The following is an 11,604-nucleotide window of genomic DNA, read 5'->3' as shown; positions in this document are numbered from 1 at the left end:
CCCATTTTTTCCCATTGAATATAATATAAATTTTTTATAAATATGTATTTTTTTTATTTTATTTTTTAAAGCTGTATTTCATTTTAGAGTCAAGCCTAGGCCTCATGAAAACAATTTTTGAAATGAGATGGATGCCATCTGCTGGACACACTGAGCATTTTTATCACGCAATAGCACATTTTTACCACTAGTGGATTTACAGCTCTCTGTAGAAAGGGTTCAGAATTCTTGTGAGTTTTGCACATCTTTGACAATTTTTTTCAGGTTGTTGATTTTAAAATATAATAACAGATTCTCAAAGACTATTTTTGTCTTGTTTTTTGTTTGTTTGTTTGGTTTAAATGGTAATTTGAAGTGCCAGTTTTACTTTATAATACAGATTATTATAAATATATAATACAGTGTGTGTGTGTGTGTGTGTGTGTATGTGTGTGTGTCTGTTTTGCACTCTTGATGTTTTAGAGATTCACCCCTTCACTGTTGAGTCCTTTTTTCTGCATCCTGGCTGATTTGTAGATTGTATGCAAAAAAAAAAAACTCTGACGATTTCCCATTCATTTCCTATGGGGGTCATTTTTGACCAAAGAGCAGAAGTGTGACGACCACTTAGCATGCTTGGATCATGACCTCAATATTTTTTGTTTGTTCACATACCTAATACCATAAAAGTCACCTAGTTTCGTAACATTCCGATGAAGCTGTGATTTTTAAAAATTCAAAACATATTTATGTAATCTGAATTTATTAGTGTGTTTGTGTATAAAAGTGTGTGTGTGTGTGTGGTGTGTGTGTGTGTGTGTGTGTGTGTGTGTGTGTGTGTGTGTGTGTGTGTGTGGATGTGTCTGTTTTGCACTCTTGATGTTTTATAGATTCACCCCTTCACTGTTGTGTGCTTTTTTTCTGGATCGTGGCTGATTTGTTGATTGTACGCACAAAACAACTCTGTATTGTCACATTTTTGTCAATTTCCCATTCATTTCCTATGGCGGGTCCCGAAGACCCTGAGTGTGACCATTTTTTTTACAACCACTTAGACTATTCAAATCCTGTCCCCAATTTTTTTGGGTGTTCATATACCAAGTACCAACAAAGTCACCAAATTTCGGACCATTCCGATAAAGCTATGATTTTACACATTTTTTTATTTAAATTCTTCGGGTCGATTTGGTCCGAAGAACCCCAGAGGGTTAAAGGGATAGTTCACTTTGAAATTAATTTTTGGTATGTTTTAGCTTACCTGTCTTTGTGTCCACACAGTAGTTTCAATTTTGATATTTTTAGGTCAAACCGTTCTTGTCTGTCAGTCATATAAGAGAGATCACTTCCAGCGCTTTCCGGAAAAGACCGAAGCGCCGGCGCCCTCAGATCACTTGGACGTGGCTGTGTTTACAAGAGGTAAAAACGATATAAATACTGTTCATTTTCTCACACAAACCGCTCGTTTCGTGTCTTACTGTACGTTCACACCGCCGCCGACTTGAGCTTCTAAAGCAGCCGGAAGTCATTCATTTTCAATGGAAGCTAGCTTCTCTCAGCTGCAAGGAGCGTCAAATCCCTCGGCGTCGCGTTTTGGGCGTTTTGAGCGTTTTGAGCGTCAATCAGAAAGTTGAAAGAAGCTCAACTTTATGGTAATGAGCTGTGACGCGGTTCAGCGGCAAGCAGCGGCAAAACGCCTCAACCAATCGGAATGTAGACGTCCTTCACTCTGGCTGATTCCGGAGAAACATACGATGTGAACTTTCGTTCCTACCAAAACATTAGTTCCGAGAAAATGGAGGAGAAGCTGATAATCGCTGTTGCTGGGTTTCCTATCATATATGATATGACGTTGTTGCACCAGCCGGTGATACTCATGAACCCAAAATCTCCGAGTCCAACGTCTTCTCCGCAAATAAGCAGCACCAAACACAACAACTTCGCGATTTTCCATAATGATCCAGTGATACACATTTGAGAATGAGCGCAACTTTTATTTGAAATATTTACGAACGCTCGTTTTAAGCGGGAATGCAATTCATTTGCTCACGGTGACAACGATTTGACCAATTGCACTAATGCAAATAATAATGCAAATAATAATAGCTAATTATTATTTTTTTCCCCGACCAAATGTGACCAAAACGGTTATAAAAATGCCGTCATTATAAAAGGTTTCTTCAATGTATTGCTTGTTTTTTCTGTTTATTACATTTCATGTTGTGACACTCTTCTCCCTGCTACGTCAGAGCGTCCAAAGCGTCAACGAGCTTCCCCGTACTTTTTGACAAGCGTCCTTGACAGGGCGGCCAGAGCTTCTTTGACGCTCAAGTCGGCGGCGGTGTGAAGGTACAGTTAGGCCATCAATGTGTGCTTACATTTTTGAGTCATTAAATCATGTTTAATTCGGACTTCTCTGTGCTGCTCTTTGAGGTGGTGACCATAGACCTGCATTATATGACTGACAGACAAGAACGGTTTGACCTAAAAATATCAAAATTGAAACTACTGCGGAAACAAAGACACCTACATCTTGGATGCCCTTGAGGTAAGCTAAAGCATACCAAAAATTAATTTCAAAGTGAACTATCCCTTTAACATTATAGTTAATGTACCCGTTTCCCAGAATGACTAGCTGTCTACATCTTCACAAACTGGAGAATATTAGGGAAATATTGGGGACAATCCAGCTTTTAATGTTGTTTATGTGTCTATGTGGTGTTTTTAATACGCTTAAGCCGTGTGTAAGTTCATAAGTCGACAGCATTGCTGAGTATTTTCTGCTTAAAACTGCAGTGAACCAAAGACAGTCTCAAAAACACGGTTTGAAATCGCTGGTGTTTCTGACGTCACAAACGACCTTGTAACCAATCAGATCAACGTGTGATCGCCAACCAGTGGATCTCTGAGTGAGTGAGTGAGTGGAGGTGGGGCTCATTTGCATATGCATAGAACCGCGCATACTAAATGAGGAAATGGTGTCGGGTTACATTCAAGATATTTTAAGACATGAAGATTTTTTTTATGAAGGAAAAAAAATTAAATGTCATTTTGGTGATCAAAGATGAGTTTTAAGGGACAAAATGATTGACTGAAATCTTGAAATCCAGACTGGTTATTATGAAAGTTTGATGTATCAGCACTCGACTAACTAACTGATGCTTCAATTATATTGTCAGAAATAAATGGTTCTCTCTCTCTCGCTCAGCCTTTCTGGGGTTTCTGTTGAAAGAGAATGAGAAAGTGTCGGACTCAGACGTCCGGTTCGCGGATCCCAGCAGAAGCGCAGTGGAGGAACTCTTCATTCACAGCGTGTCTCGCTCTTTTGCTGAATAATTCCTGGACTGGTTGTGTGTGTGAGGTCACAGGTGGAGAGATGGAGACCTTCTTCTTTGAAGAATCTGACTTTTTTTTGGGGGGGGGGGAGCGAGCATTTTTATTTATTTAACATATTTGTGTTACAGGTGAAACTCGAAAAATGTGAATATCGTGTAAAAGTTAATTTATTTCAGTAATTCAACTTAAAAGGTGAAACTAATATATTATATAGACTAATTACATGCAAAGTGAGATATTGCAAGCCTTTATTTGTTATAATTTTGATGATTATGGATTACAGTTTATGAAAACCCCAAAGTCATGAAAAGGTTTTCATATCTGTAATCCATAATCATCAAAATTATAACAAATAAAGGCTTGAAATATCTCACTTTGCATGTAATGAGTCTATTTAATATATTAGTTTCACCTTTTAAGTTGAATTACTGAACTTTTGCACAATATTCAAATTTTCCAAGTTTCACCTGTATATCAAATTTCTGATGATTTCTAAGTATTCCAAAGGAAATTGTTTAATTCTGAAAACAATGTTTTATTAAGTGCTGCATTTTCAAAAGAACACCAAATGTAATAGATATTCTTTCAAAACACAGCGATTATTGAGACGTTCAATGAGAACATTTGGTTTAATCAGCAAATGTTCAGTTGAATCAGTTTATTTCAAATCTCGCTTATGAGTATAAAATACATTAATAAAAGTTTGGGGTTGGTAAGACTTTTAATGTTTTTGAAAGAGTCTCTTCTGCTCACCAAAGCTGTATTTATTTGATCAAAACAATACAGTAAAAACAATAAATATATTATTAAATGATGTTTATTTGACATCAGTGTCCTTGGAGACCTGGGGAAGATGACTTATACCGTGTGTTGAACAATTCGTTAATGTAAAACTTTAGCATACTGTTTATTTCAGGCAGAGAGAGAGAGAAAACGGTATAATACAGATTTATGATTATGGACAGACTACCGTTAAACAGTTTGGGGTCAGTAAGGTTTTTTCTCTCTGCCTTAAAGTAACACCAGGTTACTTTTCAACCTTCATAATATATTTCCAAGTCTCTTGTGATGGTACATCGACTTACAATAGGTTGAATGACACGTCTGCCATAGCCTGACGGGGTCTGTAGCGTTTTTAATCGTACTTTTAAACTTGGGGTTTCGGGTAGTAACCGGCGAACAAAGAGAACTACAAAATTCGACTGCTTAACGGCATATACGTCACTTCCACCACCACCCCCACTTCCTTAAAATCGGACGTGCGAGCCAAATGTTATAGTCATGGCCGAAGCAGCACAGAAAAACAAGAAAGCAAAGGTTTTATCGGAGCAAAGCAAAAAGAGAAAAAGAGAAAGTGATCGCGTTAAAGGCAGAACGAGGATCAACATTGGGCCAGCATTTTCTCGCTGGCGTGAGCTGAAGGAGGAGGAGGAGGGGTGCCCGACCGATGCGGACTTGGCAGAAAAAATCAAATGAAAGCCTGTGTCTAAACGGCGTGCACAAGTTTGGTAGGGGCTACATTCTTGCAAGTAAATATATAAGATGTACAAAATCATATTTTAGGATACCTAACATGTCTGTGATATTTGTTTATTTGTCTTGCCTCAAGCTATAATGCAAATCGATTTGTAAAATTTGCAGATTCATTTATGGTAGCTTGATATTATAATATTGACGATATATGGTTATTATCTACCACTCAAACATTGCATTGAAGTATCATATAGATCCAGTAAAACGGTAACCAATAGACTAGGCTACTATAATGACGCTGGCTTGTAAACGTGATCATCGCGACCATTTGTCGTTAGAAAAAAAAGAAAACCCATGAAATTATATTCATATGACATGCTGAAATATATGCCACTGTACCTGGGATGAAGACATTTCACACGCGACGCAAGCAGAACACCTGCATGTGACCTCCTCCTACAGTGTTCAGGGCTATCATGGTTGTCAACAATTGCACGTGCATGTAGGATGACAGAGTTTACGACAGTAGTAGAGGTCTAGAGGACAATACTGTTTCCCAACTGGGGGACCCCACCCCGAGAGCAAAAGTAACCTGGTGTTACTTTGAAAGGTTTATGAATTATCATTCAAAATCAGTTTTCCTATGGAGAACATGAATGTTGTACTCTATATTACAACTAAATGAATTCACTATGATTTCACTGTTTGGCACATACAATTTAGAAACTGACTAAAGAAACCAAATCAGTGTTTTTGGTGTTGTGTGTAAAATAAATGAAAATAAAAAGCACCGGTGCAATAAGCATAAGCTTCAGCCGACACTCTTTCGGTCAAGCAACTATTTTTTCTTTTAAAAATATTGTTTACACCGTAATTAAATTTTCGTTTCTTGTTTGTAATTTGTTTTTCTTTCTTTTTGAAGTTGACCGAAATAAACTAAACTAAAAACTCTTTTTGGTCCCACTTTATATTAAGTGGCTTTAAGTACTATGTACTTGCATCTAAAAAATAAGTACAATGTACATATTGTGTTGATGTTGTGTTGTAAAACACACTGCTGCTGTTGAGGTGTGATACGGGTGAGGTTAGGGTCAGGTGTGTGTGTGTGGTATCGGTCGGTATAAGGGTGGGTTAAGGTGTAAGGGAAGGATTACATGCAGGTATTTTTAAAATATAAGTACAATGTAAAAACATGTATGAACACAATAAATCCATTGTATCAAATTATTAATTTCAATGTTCATAGTTGTTAAATCCACTTAATGCTGGAGTCCGCAGTTGTTCCTCTTTGTCGCCATCTCTGTTCGAAATCTGCAATTGCAGTTATTCGGGGAATTATCAGCTTTACGTGAGTTGTGCCTCGGCCCGGCACAGCGCGGATGAACACAGTGTTTGAGGAGAGTGTGTGTGTCAGTCGCCGCCGGTGTGGATACTGCCATTCAGAATCACAAATTTTACTTTTGGGAAGTATGACCAATATAATAATTTTCACCGGAAAATGTCTGAACAAGTGAGTAACATCCACTTTTGTTCTGGTTCTGACATTGCAGTAAATCACGCTGATTAAATCTAACGATCGCTTATCATATCACGCAAACCGTGTAAATTATACTTTGTTCTCAAATTGTTAATGTTCAACATCAGCATTGACTGCATTTAAAGCCCTTCAGATATTATGCTTGTTTCCGCCTGGGCCGGTTAGTCTCTTCTTCAAACTCTCAGTCCGAAGTCTTCTGCATGTTACAGCGGGTGAGTCTCCAGTTGTTGCTGGTGATCGTCGTTTGAACCTTTCTGGATCCGCCATCATATTAATAAGTTTAATTATATCAAGTGCTGTGAGAAAAGGCTATAAATCTCCACCTCCAGCATCCTCACACTCACAGCCGAGACTCTTCTTTATGTGTACAGATGTGTGTGTGCAGATGTGTGTGTGTGCAGATGTGTGTGTGTGCAGATGTGTGTGTGTGCAGATGTGTGTGTACAGATGTGTGTGTACAGAGGTGGTGTACTGATGTGTGTGTACAGAGGTGGTGTACTGATGTGTGTGTACAGAGGTGGTGTACTGATGTGTGTGTACTGATGTGTGTACAGATGTGTGTGTACAGAGGTGGTGTACTGATGTGTGTGTACAGAGGTGGTGTACTGATGTGTGTGTACAGAGGTGGTGTACTGATGTGTGTGTACAGAGGTGGTGTACTGATGTGTGTACAGATGTGACGTAATGCCGCAAAGACATGCTCGAATCTCCCGCTGAAATCGCTTTAGTTACACACATTATTACAAGCTCACCGTTGTGAATCGAGCTACGGCAAGCAGAGAGTGTTGAACACTGGCTGGTTATGGACTTGCTCAAAAAATTTATTTTGGATAACTGTTAACCCAAAAAAGTTACGGACTGCAGCTTTAATATAAAGTGCATAATATAGTGCATAATATAAGTGCATAATATTAAAAGTGCATTTAATATAATGCAGTGACTCTTGGTCACTGCATTAAACAAGGTGAAAAGTTGGTAAAATGAGGCTTTGGGAAACAGAAGTCTTTGTTTGGCTGAGACCTCAGAGAAGAAGCGGGCATCGGGAATGTGATCTGCAGGATAAAATAACACACACACACACACAAAAAAGGCCATTTCACGGTAGCAGGATTTACAATCACCTCAGAGACAATTAGTGCTTGTGACAGGTGAGGATCTATTTCTGCCGCCGCTGATGTCACATTTCATTTCTCAGATGATCAGAGATTTTGATTGAGCAGAACAGCGAGAAATCAGTATGAATAAAAGATGCTCGATTCCAGCAAAGTCACATAACAGTGATTCCCCAATGAACCACACAGACAAGGCTTTTACAGGTTAGTGTTCATAATCCACGATTATTCATAACAAGCCACTGATTCTTCAGAAATGGGTGAATTTTCAACACTGATAATAATCATAAAAGTTTCTTGATCATAAATCCTCATATTAGAGTGATTTCTGAAGGATCATGTGACACTGAAGACTGGAGTAATGATGCTGAAAATTCAGCTTTGAATAAATTACACTTTACTATATATTCACATTGAAAACTGCTATTTTACATTGTAATAATATTTCGCTATTTTTGATGTTGCGCAGAAGAAACTTCGTACTTTTGTATATAAATGAAGAATACATGCTGGATGATTACAGCTTCATCTCACCAAACAATCGGATGCGTTGACATTATATTTTTGTGCATATCACACATTTTTCTGGTGTTGCTACTGCTAATAATAGTATATGAGAAAAGCATGATTGTGACAGAAAACATCGACACAACTAAAACAAATAAATGAACCCTGTATGAACTCAGTTGAAGTATGAAAAGAAGACCTTCAAGATGAAGATTTATGATCCGAGAACAAGTGCTTATTGGTATAACGAGTGATAAAGACATGATTTTGATCAAGAGAAAATCAAATGAATTGGTGCTTTTGTGTGAAGGATATATAGTGTTTTTTTAAGAGTAATGGCAGGTGCGATTGCAGTCTCTATCTTTATCCGCAGGTTCGCTCTCTCCAGGCTTAAACGCAGCAATAATGGAAGGGGAAAGCAAGAATTGATCCGTGTTAAAAGCCGATCGCTCCATTTGTCGGTGCGGGACAGAGCAGCGGGTTCTGGAAAAGCTCCAGTGGACATTAAGAGCAAGAACAGGTCCGACCGTGACAGAAAATACATCATTAGCTCGACGTCTTCGTCTCTGAGCCATTAGAAACAGTGGTTTCCAGAAGAGCTCCTGCTGTAACACTGAGCCAAAGACATTAACACTGATGCTGAACACGTCACGCCGGCCCTGAAGACTGTGTTTAACGCTAAATGGCTTCATTAAATGGTTAATTCACTCAAAAATGAATGCTGTCTGTCATTATTTACTCATTTACGCCTCATGCTGTTCCAAACTCATGTGACTTTCTTTCTTTTGTGGGAATGAATGTCAGGGCTTTTCTTTTAATGAAGATAAACGGCGACTTGAGTTTAAAAATGACCAAGAATGCACCATAAAAGTAGTATGACTTGTGTGAGGATGCTTCTTAACCCTGTAAAGCCTTACATATGAAATAACAGTCATAATACTATAGTACTTTCATCAAAATATATAAATAATCTTTAAAAATAATGTTTTGTTGTGGAGTATATTTGCTAAATCAGGCTTTTATGGCTCATATAATCTGATATAGTGAGAATATGGAGGAAAAAACTGATAAAAAATATGTAATTTGGTGCAGATGATGATATTTATATGGACAAAAAGTGCTAAATTCTGATGCTTTAATAGAAATCAATGAGATCTATATAATAGTATAGCAGATACTTCCATAAAATGCATATAAATATCAATATCTGCCAATAATATGTCTTAGTAAGATGATATTTAAATGCTTAGTTTTATGATCAAAGCTCTGTCGTTTTAAAACATATAATACCGTTCAATGATGACTGAGAAACGAATAAAAGCCTTTTGATCACATTTGATACTCATGATTTTTCTAAAATGATATCTGGATAATCAAGTAAACCGAAGCTGCTTCAGTCCGGCTGACATATTACTAACATTATCTGAGTTATGCTTATGTTTTCTTTATATAAATCAGAGCAGATTTGACACAGAAAGACACGTGAAGCTCGAGCTGAAGGAGGACGTTTGTAAAAGACTTTTACTTGATAAATGAGTCTAAACTATTAATCAGAGACAGAAGGACTGGAGGAGATCGTGTGAAACCGATTTTTTAGCATATTTGTTCATAATTTAAATAAATGTTCATACCAGATAAGATACAGTAGGCTTAAAGGGGTGATGAACTGAAAAATCAAATTTTCCTTGAGCTTTTAAGTTATAAGAATATCCTGTAAGTTTCAGAACTGAAAACGTCCTTGTTAGTCCAATAAAAGCTTTTATTGACACCAGGCTCAGCAAACGACTCGTTTTTCAAAGTGGGGAACTATGACGACAAAGAGGATAAAACACCACCCCCGCAGAAGAAGATCAACGCCTACTTCAACGCGGCCGGTTTAGCCCCGCCCACCGATTCGCGCATTAGACGAAACTCATTATAATATGCAAAACTGTTATCCACTCACAGCAGTGGGCGTTTACTTCCAAGTCTTCAATGCGAGACGCCCATAAAAACCGAGCGTTTTTGAGCTAGGCTCAAAACTAGGGTAGAAAATAGCCTATTACTTATTCATTTTGATGTTTTTGAATGTAAAAAACAAGCGAACGTCATAAGTTGACCTCAGACAACAATATAAAACAATTTAAAAAGCCCGTTCATGACCCCTTTAAAGTTGCCAGGTTTGAATGACAGAAGAGCAGCATGAACATCATACGGGTTAATATCATACGAGTGAATTATGACAGACTATTATTACCCATAATGATGATGATGTATGATTTATGGCACAATATGTTCTCAGGGGCCGGTTTCACAAAGCTATTTTAGACCGGTCTATAGTGTTAGACAAGTCTAAGATGTGCTCATAGACTATAATGCGAGTTAGACTGTTTCACAAAAGTAAAGACTGACTTAATTTAGTCCAAAAAAATTAGACACCTTAGGCTAACTCAGGTCTAAGTCTCTGTTACCTTGGCAACCAGCAGCAACAATCAGTTACACTACAAACAGCCGAAAGAAAACATCGGTGACTGTCCACCATTTACAGTATATCAATCCCCATTTCAGTGTCTTTAAGTTCCTCTTGGGGTCCTCCTCCCGTTTTTGGATATTTCCTCTTAAATATTTCTTTTTTGGCATCTTGTACCATGTTTTAGTATCTTTTCTGTACGTCTTTAACGCTCCGCTCAACGGTCTGATTAACGCTGTTAACTGTCGTAGCAATCTTTGTCCAAATTACACATTTCTTCTTGTTTCTACATTCTCCGCTAAATCTCCCCAGTAAAATGTCCTTGTAACTGTTAAACTACTCCAGCAAACACATATCTCCCGCTGGGGTAAACTGCGCCGAGCGGTTGAATGCGCTTACTCGATCCGCCGTGTTTTCTGTTTTGAAAAGTGTCCTATTTTACCCAGAATGCATTGCAGTGTAGTCCTACTTAAGATAGTCAGAGTCTGAAGTGCTTTGTGCAACGGTCTGATTTAGATTTAGTCTGACTATCTACTATATCTAAGCCATAGTCAAAGTCTATCTTTGTGAAACCGGCCCTAGAACACACCTGTGAAATGCTGATCCTGCTATAATGGCCCACTAGAGCAGGTTTCTGGTGGCTCAGATCATCTGCAGACACACACACACACACACACACACACACACACAAGGTTAATCAAGTGAACTCTGACCTCATAGTTTCTCGATGGTCTTGTTAGACCAGCCACAGTTAACAATAAGAGCACAGAGACTTCACACACACCACAGAGGAATCAACCTCCTGATCCTGAAACATCTCTGCGTCTGTGGCACTGGAGAAATAAGATGTTAAAGTGGACGAGCTATTCTGCCTTTTACACATCTTCATCTTCAGTGTGTGATGTTGCAGTTTGATCATGAAAAACTCACAGTTCTCCTCTATATCAGTGTCAGTGTTTCTGAACTCCTGAAACGCCTCCATTGTAGTCTTGAGTTTCTCCCGGGAACGAACACGTCACAATATTCCTCATTATAATAATTCATGCGCAGAATAAAGGGGTGGGGCCTGGTTGAATTAGTTAGTAGTGTGTTAAACTGGCGGTTATGGGAAGGGGCGGGACTTTCCCAAACACACTCGAAGCGCTCGACCAATCACAGCACACTGATCCAGCCGACCAATCAGAGCACAGTGTGCTTTTCAGAAGGAGGGGCTT

The sequence above is a fragment of the Rhinichthys klamathensis genome, unplaced genomic scaffold (assembly GCF_029890125.1).
Source record: "Rhinichthys klamathensis goyatoka isolate OS25496 unplaced genomic scaffold, OSU_Roscu_1.1 h1tg000794l_1, whole genome shotgun sequence".
NCBI classification, from domain to species: Eukaryota; Metazoa; Chordata; class Actinopteri; order Cypriniformes; family Leuciscidae; genus Rhinichthys; species Rhinichthys klamathensis.
The sequence above is the reverse complement of the archived record's forward strand: the minus strand, read 5'-3'. Positions refer to the sequence as shown.